The sequence below is a fragment of the Dermochelys coriacea genome, chromosome 2 (genome assembly GCF_009764565.3).
Source record: "Dermochelys coriacea isolate rDerCor1 chromosome 2, rDerCor1.pri.v4, whole genome shotgun sequence".
Classification (NCBI taxonomy): domain Eukaryota; kingdom Metazoa; phylum Chordata; order Testudines; family Dermochelyidae; genus Dermochelys; species Dermochelys coriacea.
In genome coordinates, this window is record NC_050069.1 from 69,166,678 (window position 1) to 69,185,348 (window position 18,671).

General features: G+C 44.5%; 1 protein-coding gene across 3 annotated transcripts in view; it reads left to right on the forward strand.

The window, feature by feature from the left end:
* The first annotated feature begins 10,170 nt into the window (after window positions 1-10,170).
* LOC119852237 (epidermal retinol dehydrogenase 2-like) overlaps window positions 10,171-18,671 on the forward strand; it is a 40,213-nt gene continuing 31,712 nt past the window's right edge. Inside the window, exon 1 of one of the 3 annotated variants that reach the window (XM_038393364.2) lies at window positions 10,171-10,643. The gene's annotated coding sequence lies outside the window, so the exon portion shown is untranslated. Of the gene's footprint in view, window positions 11,253-18,671 lie in introns of all 3 variants that reach the window. The other 2 variants (XM_043507839.1, XM_043507838.1) reach the window with 2 other exon arrangements.

Consider the following 18,671-nt stretch of genomic DNA (forward strand, 5'->3'; position numbering starts at 1 on the left):
CCCAGATCCACAATCCAATGAGAAACTGATGTCTCCAGCATCAAGGGAACAGTTCCAGACCAAACAGGAAGCAGATGAAAGCCTTCAGAGAACTTGGACGATGGCACGGAGCAACTCACCGCCTCTCAGCTCTTCTAATCAATCCAGCTTTGTTGTAGAAAGAGGACTTTTATACAAGGAAGACATCAGGAGGACTGGCATCCTCAGAGACAGTTAGTAGTTCCAACTAAGTACCGGGTTAAAGCTATTAAGCTTAGCCATGATCATCCTAGTGGCCATGCAAAGACCGTTTGGGGAGGTCGTTCCACTGGGAGGGAATGGGCAAGGATATTTCTACTTATGTCTGGTCTTGTGAGGTGTGCCAAAAAGTGGGAAAACCCCAAGACCAGGTCAAAGCCCCCCTCCAGCCACTCCCATCATTGAGGTTCCATTTCAGCGAGTAGCTGCGGATATTCTGGGTCCTTTTCTGAAAAAGACACCCAGAGGAAAGCAGTACATACTGACTTTCATGGATTTTGCCACCTGATGGCCGGAAGCAGTAGCTCTAAGCAACACCAGGGTTAAAAGTGTGTGCCAGGCACTAACAGATATTTTTGCCAGAGTAGGTTGGCCCTCTGACATCCTTACAGATGCAGGAACAAATTTCTTGGCAGGAACTATGGAAAGCCTTTGGGAAGCTCATGGGGTAAATCACTTGGTTGCCACCCCTTACCACCATCAACAAATGTCCTGGTGGAGAAGTTTAATGGAACTTTGGGGGCCCATGATACGTAAATTCATAATGAGCACTCCACTGATTGGGACCTAATGTTGCAGCAGTTGCTCTTAGCCTACAGAGCTGTACCACATCCCAGTTAGGGTTTTCACCATTTGAACTTGTATATGACCACGAGGTTAAGGGGCCATTACAATTGGTGAAGCAGCAATGGGAGGGGTTTACACCTTCTCCAGAAACTAACATTCTGGACTTTGTAACCAACCTACAAAACACACTCAAATCTCTTTAGCCCTTGCTAAAGAAAACCTACAGGATGCTCAAAAAGAGCAAAAAGCCTGGTACGATAAACATGCCAGAGAGTGGCCCTTCAACGTAGGGGACCAGGTCATGGTCTTAAAGGCGCTCCAGGCCCATAAAATGGAAGCGTCGTGGGAAGGGCCATTCATGGTCCAAGAGTGCCTGGGAGCTGTTAATTATCTCATAGCATTCCCCACCTCCAACCGAAAGCCTAAGGTGTACCATATTAATTCTCTAAAGCCCTTTTATTCCAGAGAATTAAAGGTTTGTCAGTTTACAGCCCAGGGAGGAGATGACACTGAATGGCCTGAAGGTGTCTACTACGAAGGGAAAAGTGGTGGTGGTGTGGAAGAGGTGAACCTCTCCATGACCCTCAGGCGTATGCAGCGACACCAGATCAAGGAGCTGTGCACTAGCTACACACCGAGGTTCTCAGCCACCCCGGGACTGACTGAACGGGCATACCACCCCATTGACACAGGTAATGTCCACTCAATTAGAGCCCAACCTTACCGGGTGGCTCCTCAAGCTAAAACTGCTATAGAATGAGAGATCCAGGATATGCTACAGATGGGTGTAATCTGCCCCTCTGGCAGTGCATGGGCATCTCCAGTGGTTCTAGTTCCCAAACCAGATGGGGAGATATGTTTTTCTGTGGACTACCATAAGCTAAATGTTGTAACTCGCCCAGACAACTATCCAATGCCACACACAGATGAACTATTGGAGAAACTGGGACGGGCCCAGTTCATCTCTACCTTGGACTTAACCAAGGGGTACTGGCAGGTACCGCTAAATGTATCCGCCAAGGAAAGGTCAGCCTTCATCACACATGTCGGGCTGTATGAATTTAATGTGCTCCCTTTTGGGCTGCGGAATGCACCCACCATCTTCCAAAAACTTGTAGATGGTCTCCTAGCGGGATTAGGAGAATATGCAGTCGCCTACCTTGACAATGTGGCCATATTTCGGATTCCTGGCAGAACAGCTGGAACATCTACAAAAAGTCTTCAAGCACATAAGGGAGGCAGGACTAAGTGTAAGGCGAAGAAGTGTCAAATAGGCCTCAACAGAGTGAGTTACCTCGGACACCAGGTGGGTCAAGGAACTATCAAACCCTACAGGCCAAAGTGGATGCTATCCAAAAGTGGCCTGCCTCAAAGTCAAAGAAACGGGTCCAATCCTTCTTAGGCTTGGCCAGATATTACAGGCGATTTGTACCGCAATACAGCCAAATCGCCGCCCCCACTGACAGACCTAACCAAAAAGAAACAGCCCAAATGCCATTCAGTGGACCGAAGAGTGTCGGAAGGCCTTTAACCAGCTTAAAGCAACACTCGTGTCTGACCCTGTGCTAAGGCTCCAGACTTTGACAAACTGTTTCTGCATCCGAGCGTGGTGTAGGAGCAGTCTTAATGCAGGAAGGACCGAATCAAGAGTTCCATCCTGTTGTGCTTCTCAGCAAGAAGCTGTCTGAGAGGGAAAGCCACCATTCAATCAGTGAAAAGCAACGTTACACCATTGTCTAAGCTCTGGAAAAGCTACGCCCATACGTTTTGGGGACGGCATTTCCACCTGCAAACCCACCATGCTGTGCTACAGTGGCTTCATACCATCAAGGGAAATAACAAAAACTTATTCGGTGAAGTTTAGCTCTCCAAGATTTTGATTTCGACATACAACACATTTCAGGTGCTTCTAAGAAAGTGGCTGATGAACTCTCCCGTGAGAGTTTCCCAGAATCAACTGGTTAAAATCGTCCTTGAGATGTGGAAACTATTGTTAGTCTTTATATACTCGGTAGTATATTTAGAGGTGCATGTGTCTTATTAACTCTGTTTTCTCCTAGAGCTCCAGGAAGAAATTGCAACCAGTGTTTCACCTTATCTGTGATTTGGGGGGCCTGTCATAAATATAAAGGGAAGGGTAACCACCTTTCTGTATACAGTGCTATAAAATCCCTCCTGGCCAGAGGAAATCCACATGCCTGAGTTTGGCGTTGCAGATGGTGACATGCAGGTGCTTCTTTGCATGTTGGTTGCTTAGGTGGAACGCAGAGACAGCTGTTTGAGGGTTTGGGCAGAATCACCACAACCAGTAATGGTGCCATGATGGATCCTTGTGGGGCCCGGGTGTCCATAGAAGAGATCTGCTGGTCTGTTCCATTAGATGTACACAAAACCCATCTTTGCATTTGGTGAGCATGATTGTCAGTAGGTGCAGTGTTGGTCTGCAGTGCACTATTTTCAACCTTCAATGTACTTCATCAGTGCAACTACCTAATTGCGGGTGTTTGTAAGTTCTGAGACCTTTCTCTGCAGCCACATTAGGACAGCAGGAGCCATGAGCCAAAAAGCAGAAAGTCACATCCTCACATTCTATCTAAATTCCATTAAAACAATGAAATATCAGGTTGTTAAGAAGGCGTTCCTGTCCTAATAGTACCCACCACCACCAGATACAGAAACAAATCTTAAGATGTTTAAAGAAAACTTTGTTTGATAGCATTCTGTCTGGCAAGGAATCACTTATCAACAGTTATAGTTGTGAAATCTCTGCCTCTGTATTGTTTTGCCTTTATGGTCCCTACTGATCTATTGTTTATCTGTATGACTTCTATATTGTTCTTTGACTGTTTCTGTCTGTTGCATAACTAATTTTGCAAGATTTAAGTCCACTAAGGTGGTGGAGTACAACTGGGTAAAGAATTGATTTGCAATATGTTGGGATTACTCAAAGAATTATTTTATAATATTTTGGTAAAATGATTGGTTAAGGTATAGGTAAGCAGGACTTAAGTTTCACTATATAAACTGAGGTTCAAGAAGGAGACCAGCTAGGAAGGAAGGAAGGAAGGAAGGAGAAGAAAAAGAATAAGAACTCCTTACCTCCAAGACACAGCTCAAGATCAGAGCTATTAGAATCCTAGGCATGACCATGACATGTAGCAGCCAGAACCCAAATGAGACTGTGACCTTGCCTGGCAAACAGGGAAAGTCCACCTGCATGATCAGGATTGGTGTGTTTAATGTGTGTATTCTTCTTGGTGATTGTTAATAAATAGAGATTAAGGATATTACTGTGTAAGACTCTTTCACTGGTAAAAGGTCCTGTAAACCCTCAGAAGATTATGCCCTGAGTCCTAGGAATTGAGTATAGGTAGGTGCCTAAATTAACTGGGTTACGCCTTGAGCCCTAGGAACTGGGGAAGGGTGAGAGCCCTACAGTGTGCGGGTAACAGTGTTTCTTCCCAATCAATTGTTCTCCATGTCCACTGGAGTTTGACAGGACGTACTTGGCTTAATCTGCAACAAGGGAGATTTAGGCTAGATATGAGGAAAAACTTTCTAACTATAAGGGTAATTAAGCCCTGGAATAGGCTTCCAGGGAAAGTTGTGGAATCCCGTCACTGGAGGTTTCCAAGAACAGGTTAGATAACTATCAGGGATGGTCTAAGTTTACTTGGTCCTGCCTCAGAGCAGTGGGCTGGACTTGATGACTTCTCAAGGTCCCTTCCAGACCTACCTTTCTAGGATTCTATGAAACCCAGATTGATCTTTAGGGATGTAGTCCATAAAGATGGGTGTAAGTTTCTGGAGTAGCATCTTTTCCAGGAATACGTACATTATGCATAATAATTATATCAGCCGGTACTTTTTTCAATAGTCAGTTCCTTCCCCCGTTTTCAGAATGGTGGCAACCTTTGCCAGTTGCCATATCTTGGGCATTTGGCCAAAGGCATGCAGGTTGGTAAAGAAATGTGTCAGCTAGTCATGGCTATGCTGACCTATGTTTTTCAGAAATTCTGGGAAGATGCCACCTGGGCCTGCAGCTTTGCCTAATTTGGTAAGTGTTATGGCCTTGTCCACTTCTTCTCTAGTGAATGGCTTTGATAGATTTGATGTTGCTGAGCAGTCGGATAGGGATCGATAAGCTCTTCCTTCACTTTCCTTTTTAATAACAATCTATCTGAGCCTTGGAATTCAGGAGCATTTACATGAACATAAGAACGGCCATACTGTGTCAGACCAAAGGTCCATCTAGCCCAGTATTTTTCGATAGGGGCCAATGTCAGGTTCCCCAGAGGGAATGAACAGAACAGATAATCATCAAGAGATCCATCCCCTGTCACCCATTCCCAGACTCTGGAAAACAGAGGCTAGGGACATCGTCCCTGCCCATCCTGGCCAATAGTCATTGATGGACCTATCCTCCATGAATTTATCTAGTTCTTTTTTTAACCGTTATAGTCTTTGCCTTCACAACATCCCCTGGCAAGGAGTTCCACAGATTGACTGTGCGTTGTGATGGTGATGGCATTAGCTGTAACATGGGGTACTCTGCTTTGGGGAGGGTTAGCAGTGCCTACTGCCAAGATTGCGGATTGGAGTTGACTAAGCAGAGCAGTGCCTAATTTGTGGGTGGGACAGGGCAGAAAGGCTAATTAAGCCATTAGCCAAAGTCCACAAATAGGCACAAGAGGAATTGAAAAGGGGGGAAAGCAGGCAGTGAGGGAGAGAGAGATTGCTCTCCCCCTGCTTGTAAAGGCGCTAGGTATGCTGTGAAGGTGGTGGGACTCATCCACTGCATGCATCCGATGAAGTGAGCTGTAGCTCATGAAAGCTTATGCTCAAATAAATGTGTTAGTCTCTAAGGTGCCACAAGTACTCTTGTTCTTTTTAAGGGTCTCTGTGTGGTTTGTAGCCAGAGAAAGACGCAGGACCAAAGGGGCCCTGTTACACCATTACTCTCATCTAATGGAGTTCAGTTATTCCGGGAGAGTGGTTGCAACAGCAGGGTCACCTGTTGTCCTGAACGCCTTTAGAAGTGTCTCTCTGTCTGCCAACCAGCAGGGAATATAGGTGTTCCTGTAGCCGCAGGCAGGGCTGTCCTTAGGATTTATGGGGCCCTATAGAATATTATTAAACTGGTGCCCCTATGCCCCATGGCAGCCCAGGCTCGCATGTGTATTTTAGATAAGGGTGGTCTTTTGAAGGATTTATTTAAAGAACTATATGTCTGAAGATCCAAGCATTTAAGGCTAAAGATGAATACTCAGATTGTGCATCTAAAAATCTATGCAAGGATTTTTTTAGAGATGTGATTTCACAATCTTCAGCAACACACTAATGAATTACTTTTAAAGCAAATTTTAAACTAAGGTCCTGTAGGCTAATATGTTCTGAGTAAATATTACAGTAATGCACAACTGTTTTCATTAGTAAATTCAGAAACTCACCATATATACCTGGGAGATAGCAAATGCCTGTTAAATGGCTTCATTACCATTTGAATGGCTCTTTAACAGTTTCAGTATTGTGCTAATAGGTCTGGAAGGCTTTTTCACTTTTTAACAGGTTTCAGAGTAGCAGCCGTGTTAGTCTGTATTCGCAAAAAGAAAAGGAGTACTTGTGGCACCTTAGAGACTAACAAATTTATTAGAGCATAAGCTTTCGTGAGCTACAGCTCACTTCATCGGATGCACTTTTTAAGTACTAGATCCCCTCTGGAGGAAGACTCACCAGGCTGCAGCAGATAGCTGTGGGAGCCTGCAGGAAGGGTCAGATCAGGGATAGGACCCAGGGGTGCCCCAAATTTTTGCGTACCCTAGGCAGCCACTTATGCTGCGTATGCCTAAGGATGGCCCTGGCTGCTGGGGATGTTCCTTTTTGCTGCCACATTAAGGAGGCTGGTGAACTTATCATGGCTAGTTATGTTGGCAGGTATTCTATGAAACATTTTTTCCTATGGCACCTTAGAGACTAACAATTTATTAGAGCATAAGCTTTCGTGAGCTACAGCTCACTTAGCTCACGAAAGCTTATGTTCTAATAAATTTGTTAGTCTCTAAGGTGCCACAAGTACTCCTTTTCTTTTTGCAAATACAGACTAACACGGCTGCTACTCTGAAACTTTTTCCTATGGTTTCTATGTAATCATTCCAGTCAATCTTCCTATAGTTCCAGTGCATCTTTGGTAGTGATGCAATTAGGGAGACTTGCAGACTCACATGTAAGATGACAGAACTGTGTTAGCTATGCAGAAAATTGTTGAGGGGAGTTAGTTCTTCCATTAGGGACCATGCACTCTGGTCACAGAACACAAAGCACAAGTCTGGCATCTAGTCTTTTCTCGATCGTGCAGAATGGAAGGCTCCTGGCTGCTTAGAATCAAACAATAGGCGCTTGTCTTGATTCAAGGCCCATTCAAGAAGTTGTTCACCTGCAGTATTGTTGTCGTCATATTCCCAGGACATATAATGGCTATTGAAGTCTCTGACCCATATTGAAGGGCAGCTGTCATGTGGAAGACAGCAGAGAAAATTTAAACAGCCCTTTATTCTATATCTGCAAGCAATGGGTGCCAGTAAAAAGGAAGAAATTCAGAAGGCAGCCTTATTTTTGACAGTGTCTAGTTCTGAATCACTGGAAGTGTTTAATAGTTTTCATTCAACTCAGGTAGAGGAGGCTAACTATGATATTATAGTACCAGAAATTAAAAGGGTACTGCACTCTGGTAATAATAAGACACATAAAGGGATATGTTTTTGATCACAGGGTACAAAAGGGAGCGGAAATGTCACAGTTTAGGGCAACTCTACCTGTATTCCCCATAAAGAAAAGGAGTACTTGTGGCACCTTCGAGACTAACAAATTTATTTGAGCATAAGCTTTCGTGAGCTACAGCTCACTTCATCGGATGCATTTAGTGGAAAATACAGTGGGGAGATTTATATACACAGAGAACATGAAACAATGGGTGTTACCATACACACTGTAACAAGAGTGATCACTTAAGGTGAGCTATTACCGGGGCGGGGGGGGGGGGATATCTTTTGTAGTGAAAATCAAGATGGGCCATTTCCAGCAGTTGACAAGAACCTCTGAGAACAGTGGGGGATGGAAGGGGGGGAATAAAAATGGGGAAATAGTTTACTTTGTGTAATGACCCATCCACTCCCAGTATCTATTCAAGCCTAAATTAATTGTATCCAGTTTGAAAATTAATTCCAATCCAGCAGTCTCTCATTGGAGTCTGTTTTTTTGAAGTTTTTTTTGTTGAAGAATTGCAATTTTTAGGTCTGTAATTGAGTGATCAAAGAGATTGAAGTGTTTTCCATCTGGTTTTTGAATGCTATAATTCTTGACATCTGATTTGTGTCCATTTATTCTTTTACATAGAGACTGTCCGGTTTGACCAATGTACATGGTAGAGGGGCATTGCTGGCACATGATGGCATATATCACATGGGTACATGCGCAGGTGAAGGAGCCTCTGATAGTGTGGCTGATGTGATTAGGCCCTATGATGGTGTCCCCTGAATAGATATGTGGACAGAGTTGGCAACGGGCTTTGTTGCAAGGATAGGTTCCTGGGTTAGTGGTTCTGTTGTGTGGTTGCTGGTGAGTATTTGCTTCAGGTTGGGGGGCTGTCTGTAAGCAAGGACTGGCCTGTCTCCCAAGATCTGTGAGAGTGATGGGTCATCCTTCAGGATAGGTTGTAGATCCTTGATGATGTGTTGGAGAGGTTTTAGTTGGGGGCTGAAGGTGATGGCTAGTGGCATTCTGTTATTTTCTTTGTTGGGCCTGTCCTGTAGTAGGTGACTTCTGGGTACTCTTCTGGCTCTGTCAATCTGTTTCTTCACTTCAGCAGGTGGGTATTGTAGTTGTAAGAATGCTTGATAGAGATTGTGTAGGTGTTTGTCTCTGTCTGAGGAGTTGGAGCAAATGTGGTTGTATCGTAGAACTTAGCTGTAAACAATGGATCATGTGGACTGAAGGTATACACCACTGATTTTCTGTCTGACTTCCTGTCAGAGCCAGAGTCAGGGGCTTGTTAGCATGCATGTAGGTTCTTTTATTTTGAATATATTTTCTCTGTAATGATTTCTACCTTAAGAATAAAATAGGCTTGCTTAGAAAGAACCGTGTGGTATCTTATACCTGTAGCACTCTGTTATCAGACTGAGGAGAAATTAGGCAGACTGTCTTTGCTGTGAGTAACACAATGAAAGCAGGGAACTCTTCCATCTGGGACATACCATGATCAGAAGGGAATGAGACACAGGTCTCCCTGCCAGGAGAGGCAACTGCAGGGGAGCCGGAAGCCTACGATTGAGTGTCCTTGCTGGACCACTGAGGGGAAATATAGGAGAAATTGCCCTGAACTGTGACATAGCTGGAGCTCTAAATTTGGGTAGTTAGTGAGAAGAAAGGCCACTGCTCAGCCAGTTCATCCTGGTGTCCACCTACTGCTACTTCTAATTCACCCTGAGGCCCTTTTATGAACTCCTCAGTCCCTTTAGCAGTGCTTCTTAGCTTAATTTCCAGTTGGCACTCCCTCTCTCTCTCTCTCTCTCTCTCTCTCAGCATATTGGAACTCCAATCACTTACATCCGTCCCTGGAGTGAGTCCCTAGACACACCCTCAACGTGGTATTGCCCAGTGTTGCCAACACTCTTGTGATATTTGGTGTGCGATGCCCTCTAGACAACAGATTAGATGAGAGCTACAGCATCCATTTTGTCAAGACTCTTCTCCTTCCTTCTCCTCTTTCCCCCCACCCTCCCTTACTCTGGGGGAAAACATGGAGAATGGAATAGGAAGATGGCCAAGTCTCTACCAACTCCTACACATGATTTTTAAATGTGTGGGGTTCCCTAGATTGCTAATACCTGGAAGCTCCCACCCTACACTGTAGTCTGGAAGCAAACGTGGCAAGTTAATGACAGAAAGGTAGAAAGGTGCCATTTTTTTTTTTACAAATCAAAATGTCAATGACAGGCTTCAGTGTAGCAGCCCTGTGCCACAAGTACTCCTGTTCTTAATGGCAATGGTGTCTCCCGCTGCAGCATGGCGGGAGGGCCTCGCTCCTCCCCTTACAGGTCCTCCAGTTGGTGGAAATTTCCTCCCCCAACCACAATGGTCCAAACAAGGCGAACCTAGAGCAGTGATGTAGCTATAGACTCAAGAAACTGTCTAAACCTCAACTTTTTCAATTATACACGTTGTTTATATCAAAAAGAGGCTGATCTCTGGTAATGCTAATGAAGTCAGCCTGGGCATCAGGGCTGAAAACATTCATTCATTAAACTCGTCCTCAGCGTCGCCTCGCCGCCGCCTGGGTCAACACCGCGCGAGACGCATTGTCACACTGATCCTAGTCCGTGCTGCCCTCGCCCACCTCCGCAAATGTCGGCATTTGCTACATCGGGTCGCCGTTTTACACAATAGCACTTTCTTACAATCCGGGAGGGAGCAGCAGCTGCATCCGTAGCACATTCCTCCAGGGAGCAATTTAATACCCTGTAGCCGGACCTGCGCAGGGTGCCCTCCTGGTGCACCCCGCCCTAGGATGCAAACTCCTCAAGGGAGGGCAGGATCCTACCCCCCCCCCCCCGTGTGTGACTGGCTCCAGGCCCAGCTGAAGGGATGGCTAAATAAGAACGATGGAGCCGCCCCATTTCCAGCCTTACAACCCTCCCCTCGCCACCCAGTTCCTCTGTGTGAGCTCCCAGCCCGGCTCCCGGGGACAGGCCCGCGTCAGCGCTGGCGGCAGGGAGAGAGGGAGTGCGGCGCGCCGGCGGCCTGCGTTAGCATCTGAGCCCCAGCGGGGAGCTGCCAGCGCGGTGAGTGGGGTCGCGGCTCTGCCCGTCCTGCGGGCGCTGCAGGGGGAGCGAGGCGCCTCTGCGGGGTCCCAGCGCGTGGGTGTCCCGGGGCGCGCGCCGCTTTGCCGCTAGCGCCGCCCGGCGCCTTAGCTCGTGTCGCTCCCCTCGGCGGCTGTGCTGTGCTGGCGGAAGGGCGCTGGCCCAGGCCGCGAGAAGAGGCTGGGGCTGCAGAAAGGAAACCGGCCCAGCGCTGCCCGGAGTGCGGGGCACCCGCCGGGGAGGGATCTTGGCGACGAGCCGCTTTTTAATGCGGATTAGTGGCCCTGAGTTGTGTGTCTAGACGGGCTGAGAAGCGGCTGCCCCCCCCCCCCCAGGTGTGTGTGATGAGTTGCCCGGGGAGTGGAGGGACCCCGATCTCGAGTTCTAACCGTGGGCTCTTTGCTGAGGGGTTAGCTGGCGCTTCTTGCACTGTAGAGTTGGAGGCGTTGGTCTGGCAAAACAAGCCTTGAGGTTGGCAGCTTGGTTGTGTTTCTGGAAGGGAGGGGTAAGGTGGGGGATGAGAGTCCGGTAAGGGCTGCGTGGGAGAGGATTCTGGTGGCTTTATATTTAAACCACTTGATACCAGTAAAGGTAGGAGATCTTCGTTTCTACAGTCTTATCACCCCTGGAGAAATTCCCAGTTCTCTTCAGCTGTCTAACTCCTGCAATGCTTGTACAGTCCCTTACAGCTGGGCAGAAAATCTCCCAGTAATTGTGTGCATGCAGTGTCAGGATTGCATTTAGCAGATCTAAAGACCTGTTGCATCTGAACCATTTAAAGCGTCAGGTAGAATGGGAACTAGCTCACCTGGTTCCAGTAGTCCTCTCTCCCCTCACCCTGGACAGCATTCCAAAATATCTCAAAATCCACTTTTTCTGGGACTAGTGCTAAGAACTGTGGATTAGGTACTTAGAGTACAATGCAGTTGGGATTCAGGAAGAAGCACTGGTGTTCTACAAGTGGGGCAAAAGGTGCTGTGCTTTTTAACCAATATTGGCATAGCCATCTTGGATGCAGTTGAACCAGTTTATGCGTCATCTACTTCTGTCCAGCTGGTTCAGCTACCGACTCTCTAATTCTCTAATACATAATCTAATTAACTGGCTGGGACCCACCTAAATTTAGTGTTCACAGCTCTTATGTGCTGATGCTATGTGTATTTGGGGAACTAAACGATGAACCTGATTTCAAAGATGGCAAACTGATGAAGCTTGCAGTTAATGTAAACATTTGTGCTGGAGGAAATGTTGGCTGTATTTCAAACCTATTTCAAACTGCTAAATTAGTCTAGCGAACACCAAAAAGCCTATGTGACTATGGTAGAAATCATTCTTCTTAGGTTCTTGTGTATATCTATTCCATACAAGCCAAATATATGTTTGCTTCTGTAAATGACGTGACATCAGAAACCTCCATTAAGGTTCCAAAATTTAAATACCACATTCTTTTAAAAAAAAAAAACAACAAAAAAACATAAAAACACCACCCTGTTATCTTTCTACCACACTATACAAGTGAAGATCATCCATCTGATTCTTGGAGAATTGAAAGCTATGCTTATCAAAAGTTTTATGTAAAAAATACAATTTGTGTTCAGTGGAGTTAATGGAACAGAAAAAATGAGTAATTGAGAAACAACAGCAGAGGTTTCCTCTTTCATGTTCAATGAACGAAATATTTCTGGTTCACAATTTTGCAACATTCCAAGTCTTCTCACATTGTTTTTATTTTAAAAGTAAACTAAATGTAATTATGTTACTCATTTCCTGGCTCATAATACCCAGTCAGAAGCTTAAACTTGTTTCCCTAATTTCTGCCATGTTCTTTTTGGTGATCCATATTTCCACATGAAAGTTCTGAGTAGGTCTGAAAAAAGTGAGACTTAATGTCTTGGTTAAAAGGCTTTCTGAAATGACTTGCTCTGTTTCAATAGCCATCTAATGGCTTCCAAGGAAAGTAACTGCTTGTGCCTTCATGAAAATATGGTGGTAGTAGTAGTAGTAATCTGAGAGCACCAACTTGCTAAATTTCACTGAACTTTGCTCAAATGATCAAGAATCCAAGTAGTTTTATCAGTCACTATTTGTATACCACTATTGTCTGTATACATAAGTGTACAATAAATGAAGTACTTTTTTTTTTTTTTTGGCGGGGGGGAGGTTATGTAGGACTCTGGAAAGCTTTGTATTTTGGGTATACCAACGTCATGGTCCAATTTCTCAAAGGAACCTCTACCCAGTTTCTAATATACATGCAGTCTTGAACTAAGATAAATTATATGCACTTACCACACAAATGAGGAGTGTCCCAAATTTAAAAACTTAGTCTCAGTGCTGAAAGTTGAACTCTGGACCCCAGTACAGTGAATCTTCACCTGAGAAAGGTACATATTGATTCTTAAGCCTACACTTGCTGAGCAGGTTTCAACATCCTGCTGTGATTAAAATCATGTTCCATATGTTCAGGACAGGTTTCAGAATAGCAGCCGTGTTAGTCTATATTCGCAAAAAGAAAAGAAGTACTTTTGGCACCTAAGAGACTAACAAATTTATTTGAGCATAAGCTTTCGTGAGCTACAGCTCACTTCATCGGATGCATTTGGTGGAAAATACAGAGGGGAGATTTATATACACACACAGAGAACGTGAAACAATGGGTTTTATCATACACACTGTAAGGAGAGTGATCACTTAAGATGAGCCATCACCAGCAGCGGGGGGAGGAGGGAGGAAAACCTTTCATGGTGACAAGCAAGGTAGGCTATTTCCAGCAGTTAACAAGAACATCTGAGGAACAGTGGGGGGTAGGGTGGGGGAGAGAAATACCATGGGGAAATAGTTTTACTTTGTGTAATGACTCATCCATTCCCAGTCTCTATTCAAGCCCAAGTTAATTGTATCCAGTTTGCAAATTAATTCCAATTCAGCAGTCTCTCCTTGGAGTCTGTTTTTGAAGCTTTTTTGTTGAAGGATAGCCACCCTCAGGTCTGTAATCGAGTGACCAGAGAGATTGAAGGGTTCTCCAATTGATTTTTGAATGTTATAATTCTTGACGTCTGCTTTGTGTCCATTTATTCTTTTACGTAGAGACTGTCCAGTTTGGCCAATGTACATGGCAGAGGGGCATTGCTGGCACATGATGGCATATATCACATTGGTAGATGCGCAGGTGAAGGAGCCTCTGATAGTGTGGCTGATGTGATTAGGCCCTATGATGGTGTCCCCTGAATAGATATGTGGACAGAGTTGCAACGGGCTTTGTTGCAAGGATAGGTTCCTGGGTTAGTGGTTCTGTTGTGTGGTGTGTGGTTGCTGGTGAGTATTTGCTTCAGATTGGGGGGCTGTCTGTAAGCAAGGACTGGCCTGTCTCCCAAGATCTGTGAGAGTGATGGGTCATCCTTCAGGATAGGTTGTAGATCCTTGATGATGCGTTGGAGAGGTTTTAGTTGGGGGCTGAAGGTGATGGCTAGTGGCGTTCTGTTGTTTTCTTTGTTGGGCCTGTCCTGTAGTAGGTGACTTCTGGGTACTCTTCTGGCTCTGTCAATCTGTTTCTTCACTTCAGCAGGTGGGTATTGTAGTTGTAGGAATGCATGATAGAGATCTTGTAGGTGTTTGTCTCTGTCTGAGGGGTTGGAGCAAATGCGGTTATATCGTAGAGCTTGGCTGTAGACAATGGATCGTGTGGTATGATCTGGATGAAAGCTAGAGGCAAGTAGGTAGGAATAGCGGTCAGTAGGTGTCCGATATAGGGTGGTGTTTATGTGACCATCGCTTATTAGCACCGTAGTGTCCAGGAAGTGGATCTCTTGTGTGGACTGGTCCAGGCTGAGGTTGATGGTGATGGAAATTGTTGAAATCATGGTGGAATTCCTCAAGGGCTTCTTTTCCATGGGTCCAGAGGATGAAGATGTCATCAATGTAGCGCAAGAAAGAGTAGGGGCATTAGGGGACGAGAGCTGAGGAAGCGTTGTTCTAAGTCAGCCATAAAAATGTTGGCATACTGTGGGGCCATGCGGGTACCCCTCGCAGTGCCGCTGATTTGAAGGTATACATTGTCCCCAAATGTGAAATAGTTATGGTTGAGGACAAAGTCACAAAGTTCAGCCACCAGGTTAGCCGTGACATTATCGGGGATAGTGTTCCTGACGGCTTGTAGTCCATCTTTGTGTGGAATGTTGGTGTAGAGGGCTTCTACATCCATAGTGGCTAGGATGGTGTTTTTAGGAAGATCACCAATGGATTGTAGTTTCCTCAGGAAGTCAGTGGTGTCTTGAAAATAGCTCGAAGATATCTGGGAGTGCTGGACCCTATATCGGAAACCTAATGACCGCTATTCCTACCTACATGCCTCTAGCTTTCATCCAGCTCATACCTCACGATCCATTGTCTACAGCCAAGCTCTACGATATAACCATATTTGCTCCAACCCCTCAGACAGAGACAAACACCGACAAGATCTCTCTCCATGCATTTCTACAACTACAATACCCACCTGCTGAAGTGAAGAAACAGACTGACAGAGCCAGAAGAGTACCCAGAAGTCACCTACTACAGATCAGGCCCAACAAAGAAAATAACAGAACGCCACTAGCCATCACCTTCAGCCCCCAACTAAAACCTCTCCAACGCATCATCAAGGATCTACAACCTATCCTGAAGGACGACCCATCACTCTCACAGATCTTGGGAGACAGGCCAGTCCTTGCTTACAGACAGCCCCCTAACCTGAAGCAAATACTCACCAGCAACCACACACCACGCAACAGAACCACTAACCCAGGAACCTATCCTTGCAACAAAGCCCGTTGCCAACTCTGTCCACATATCTATTCAGGGGACACCATCATAGGGCCTAATCACATCAACCACACTATCAGAGGCTCGTTCATGTGCGCATCTACCCATGTATTATATGCCATCATGTGCCAGCAATGCCCCTCTGCCATGTATTATATGCCATCATGTGCCAGCAATGCCCCTCTGCCATGTACATTGGTCAAACTGGACAGTCTCTACGTAAAAGAATAAATGGACACAAATCAGATGTCAAGAATTATAACATTCAAAAACCAGTTGGAGAACATTTCAATCTCTCTGGTCACTCGATTACAGACCTAAGAGTGGCTATCCTTCAACAAAAAAGCTTCAAAAACAGACTCCAAGGAGAGACTGCTGAATTGGAATTAATTTGCAAACTGGATACAATTAACTTAGGCTTGAATAGAGACTGGGAATGGATGAGTCATTACACAAAGTAAAACTATTTCCCCATGTTATTTCTCTCCCCCACCCCACCCCCCACTGTTCCTCAGATGTTCTTGTTAACTGCTGGAATTAGCCTACCTTGCTTGTCACCATGAAAGGTTTTCCTCCCTCCTCCCCCCGCTGCTGGTGATGGCTCATCTTAAGTGATCACTCTCCTTACAGTGTGTATGATAAAACCCATTGTTTCATGTTCTCTGTGTGTGTACATAAATCTCCCCTCTGTATTTTCCACCAAATGCATCCGATGAAGTGAGCTGTAGCTCACGAAAGTTTATGCTCAAATAAATTTGTTAGTCTCTTAAGTGCCACAAGTACTCCTTTTCTTTTTGCATATGTTCATGGAAGGTGAAATAACATTGCATTGAGCACAGTGCATAAAGTTAAGCGCACTTGAGACTTTGTGGAGTTGGGGCGCAAGTCAGGCACTAGTATTTCTACTGCATGTTTGGTTAACACACAAGTAGACCTTTTAATTTTAAGGGAGGGTTTTGTTTGGTTATACATTTGTAAAGGGTACAAACAGTTTTTACATTGTAGCTCATCTGCAAAAAGCCAGCAGAGATGATAAAGTTATTGTCATGTGAGCCACGTAAGTATCTCATTTTTCTCAAGTGTTTTGGAGAGTTTATAAAAATAGGTTGTTTTCTGAAGTCCTCTGTGCTAACAGTTTTTAAGTGCTTTATGCTTTAGCCTGGATACAGTACCTCAACAAGAAGGAACTACCTATTCAATGCCGAAGTCTGTCTTCCAAGAATGTTTTCTCCATGGTTGATTTTAAAAAAGAGGATGTGAGCTATTAATTGTTCGTCCATCTATAATTCCATTTTGGAATTGTCACACTACATCTAAGATACACTAGTATAAAAATACACACTAGTAGAAATGTAAATAGAAAATAAATATACAAATGCCTAGTAAAATATGTTGCATAAACTAAATGCCATTACAGTGCTAATCATTTACATAAAAATACTTTTAATTGAAGTGATTAAGGGAATTGTGAGTACCTGTTTATTGGGCCCTATCATTAGGGCCCTACCAATTTCACGGCCATGAAAAATATGTCACAGACCAGATTTCACGGGGAGGGACTTATTTCATGAACTCCCCCATGCTGCTGAGAGCACCCCAGATGGGGGCTCCTAGCTCTGAGTCCTGGCCAGGCTGGAGACAGGATTTGTCCTTCCCCTGCATGGCCACTATTGGGTACCTCTCCAGGCTGCAGACAGCTCTGCACTGCCTCTCCCCCACTCACTTCCTGTCCCCATCACTTCACAGTCTCAGGAGGAGTCATTGTCCAGGGAATTGCCCGCACCCCCTTCCAGATGCAATTATTAGCTAGTTTCAATAAAAATAAAAAGAAAGATGAAGAACTTGACAGAATTTTTTTATTTGACACTTTACAGCAGCGAATCAGACTCAGAGCTCAACTCACTGATTGGTAGATATAGACATTGGGATGTTTTTGTAGTGCAGTGATCTCATTTGGCAGCCTACCAGAAGACAAGTGAAATTACAAGTGTAAAATGAGTGTCCAAAATAAATCAAAAACATCTGAAATTATTACTGCAGGAAATCATTACTTCCAAGAATTTGGAAGCCAAATTCTACACGTCAGTGGTGGTATACTGTTTTGTAGAAGTTGCAATGTTTTGTTGGATCACACACGTCGAGCAAAGGTTCAGCGCCACATAGACTCGGAAACCTATTGAAGCAGAAAGAGGGCTGTGGATAGTGCATGGCTGGTAAACAAAAAGTTACAAATACAAAAAACAATTTCATTTCTTTTTAAGAAGATGACAGAGTTCTGAGACCCACCATTTAGCTAGAATGGAACTTGTGGATGCATTTGCAAGTTCTAATATACCGTTGAAAAAACTTCACCCAAAATCACCCAAAGCTGCGTGAGTTCATTTAGTGGAATGTACAAAATGCTGTTTGCTTACCAACTATAACTAAGCTACAACAGGACAACCTTTCGCAAGTTTTTGCTACACATTTGAGTAGATGAAGTCTCAAATTAACTCAGGTGGGTCTTTCGCAATTATTTTGGATGAGCAAGACAACTAAGTACTGCATGTTCTGTTTGATTTTATTTCTGACAGGGCCAAAGATGTACAGACAGGAAAGTTAAGAACAGTTCTCACCGATTGCATTTACTTGGAGGCTGTTAACTACATTACAGTTTCTCAAGCGATAATTAAAATAATTTTAAAATATGGTGCAAACTTTGACAAAGTATCTGCTTTCATAAGTCACCGTGCAACTTGCATGATAAAATCTCTCAAATCTGTTCTCCAAGTTGTGATGCCAAATGCTGTCCATATTACATGTAATGCACATATAATTTTTCTTGTCAATGAACTGTGGAGATGCAAGTTCAGTAAAGTTGATAAACTGGTCAGCTACGCTAAGGAGATCTTTAAAACACTGCCGTAGCTGCAAACTTCAATACAGGCAGCCCATTGCAAACATGACTGAAATCAGGGAACAAACTATTGCAGTTCCCCCAGAGCCACTAATTACTTTCTGGAATTCCTGGTTTAGGGCTGTACAATACCATGCAGTTCACCTGAAGTACTACTCTGAGTTCCTCTCGGAAGAGCTGACACTGACAATGAAAATGCAGGTTTTAACAGAACTTTCAACCCTTCTAAACAATGCTCAGCTGAATGAGAAAGTTCAGTTCATTGCCAAGAATGCCACAGCACTGATGGACTTAATCACTTGGTTCGAATGTCAACA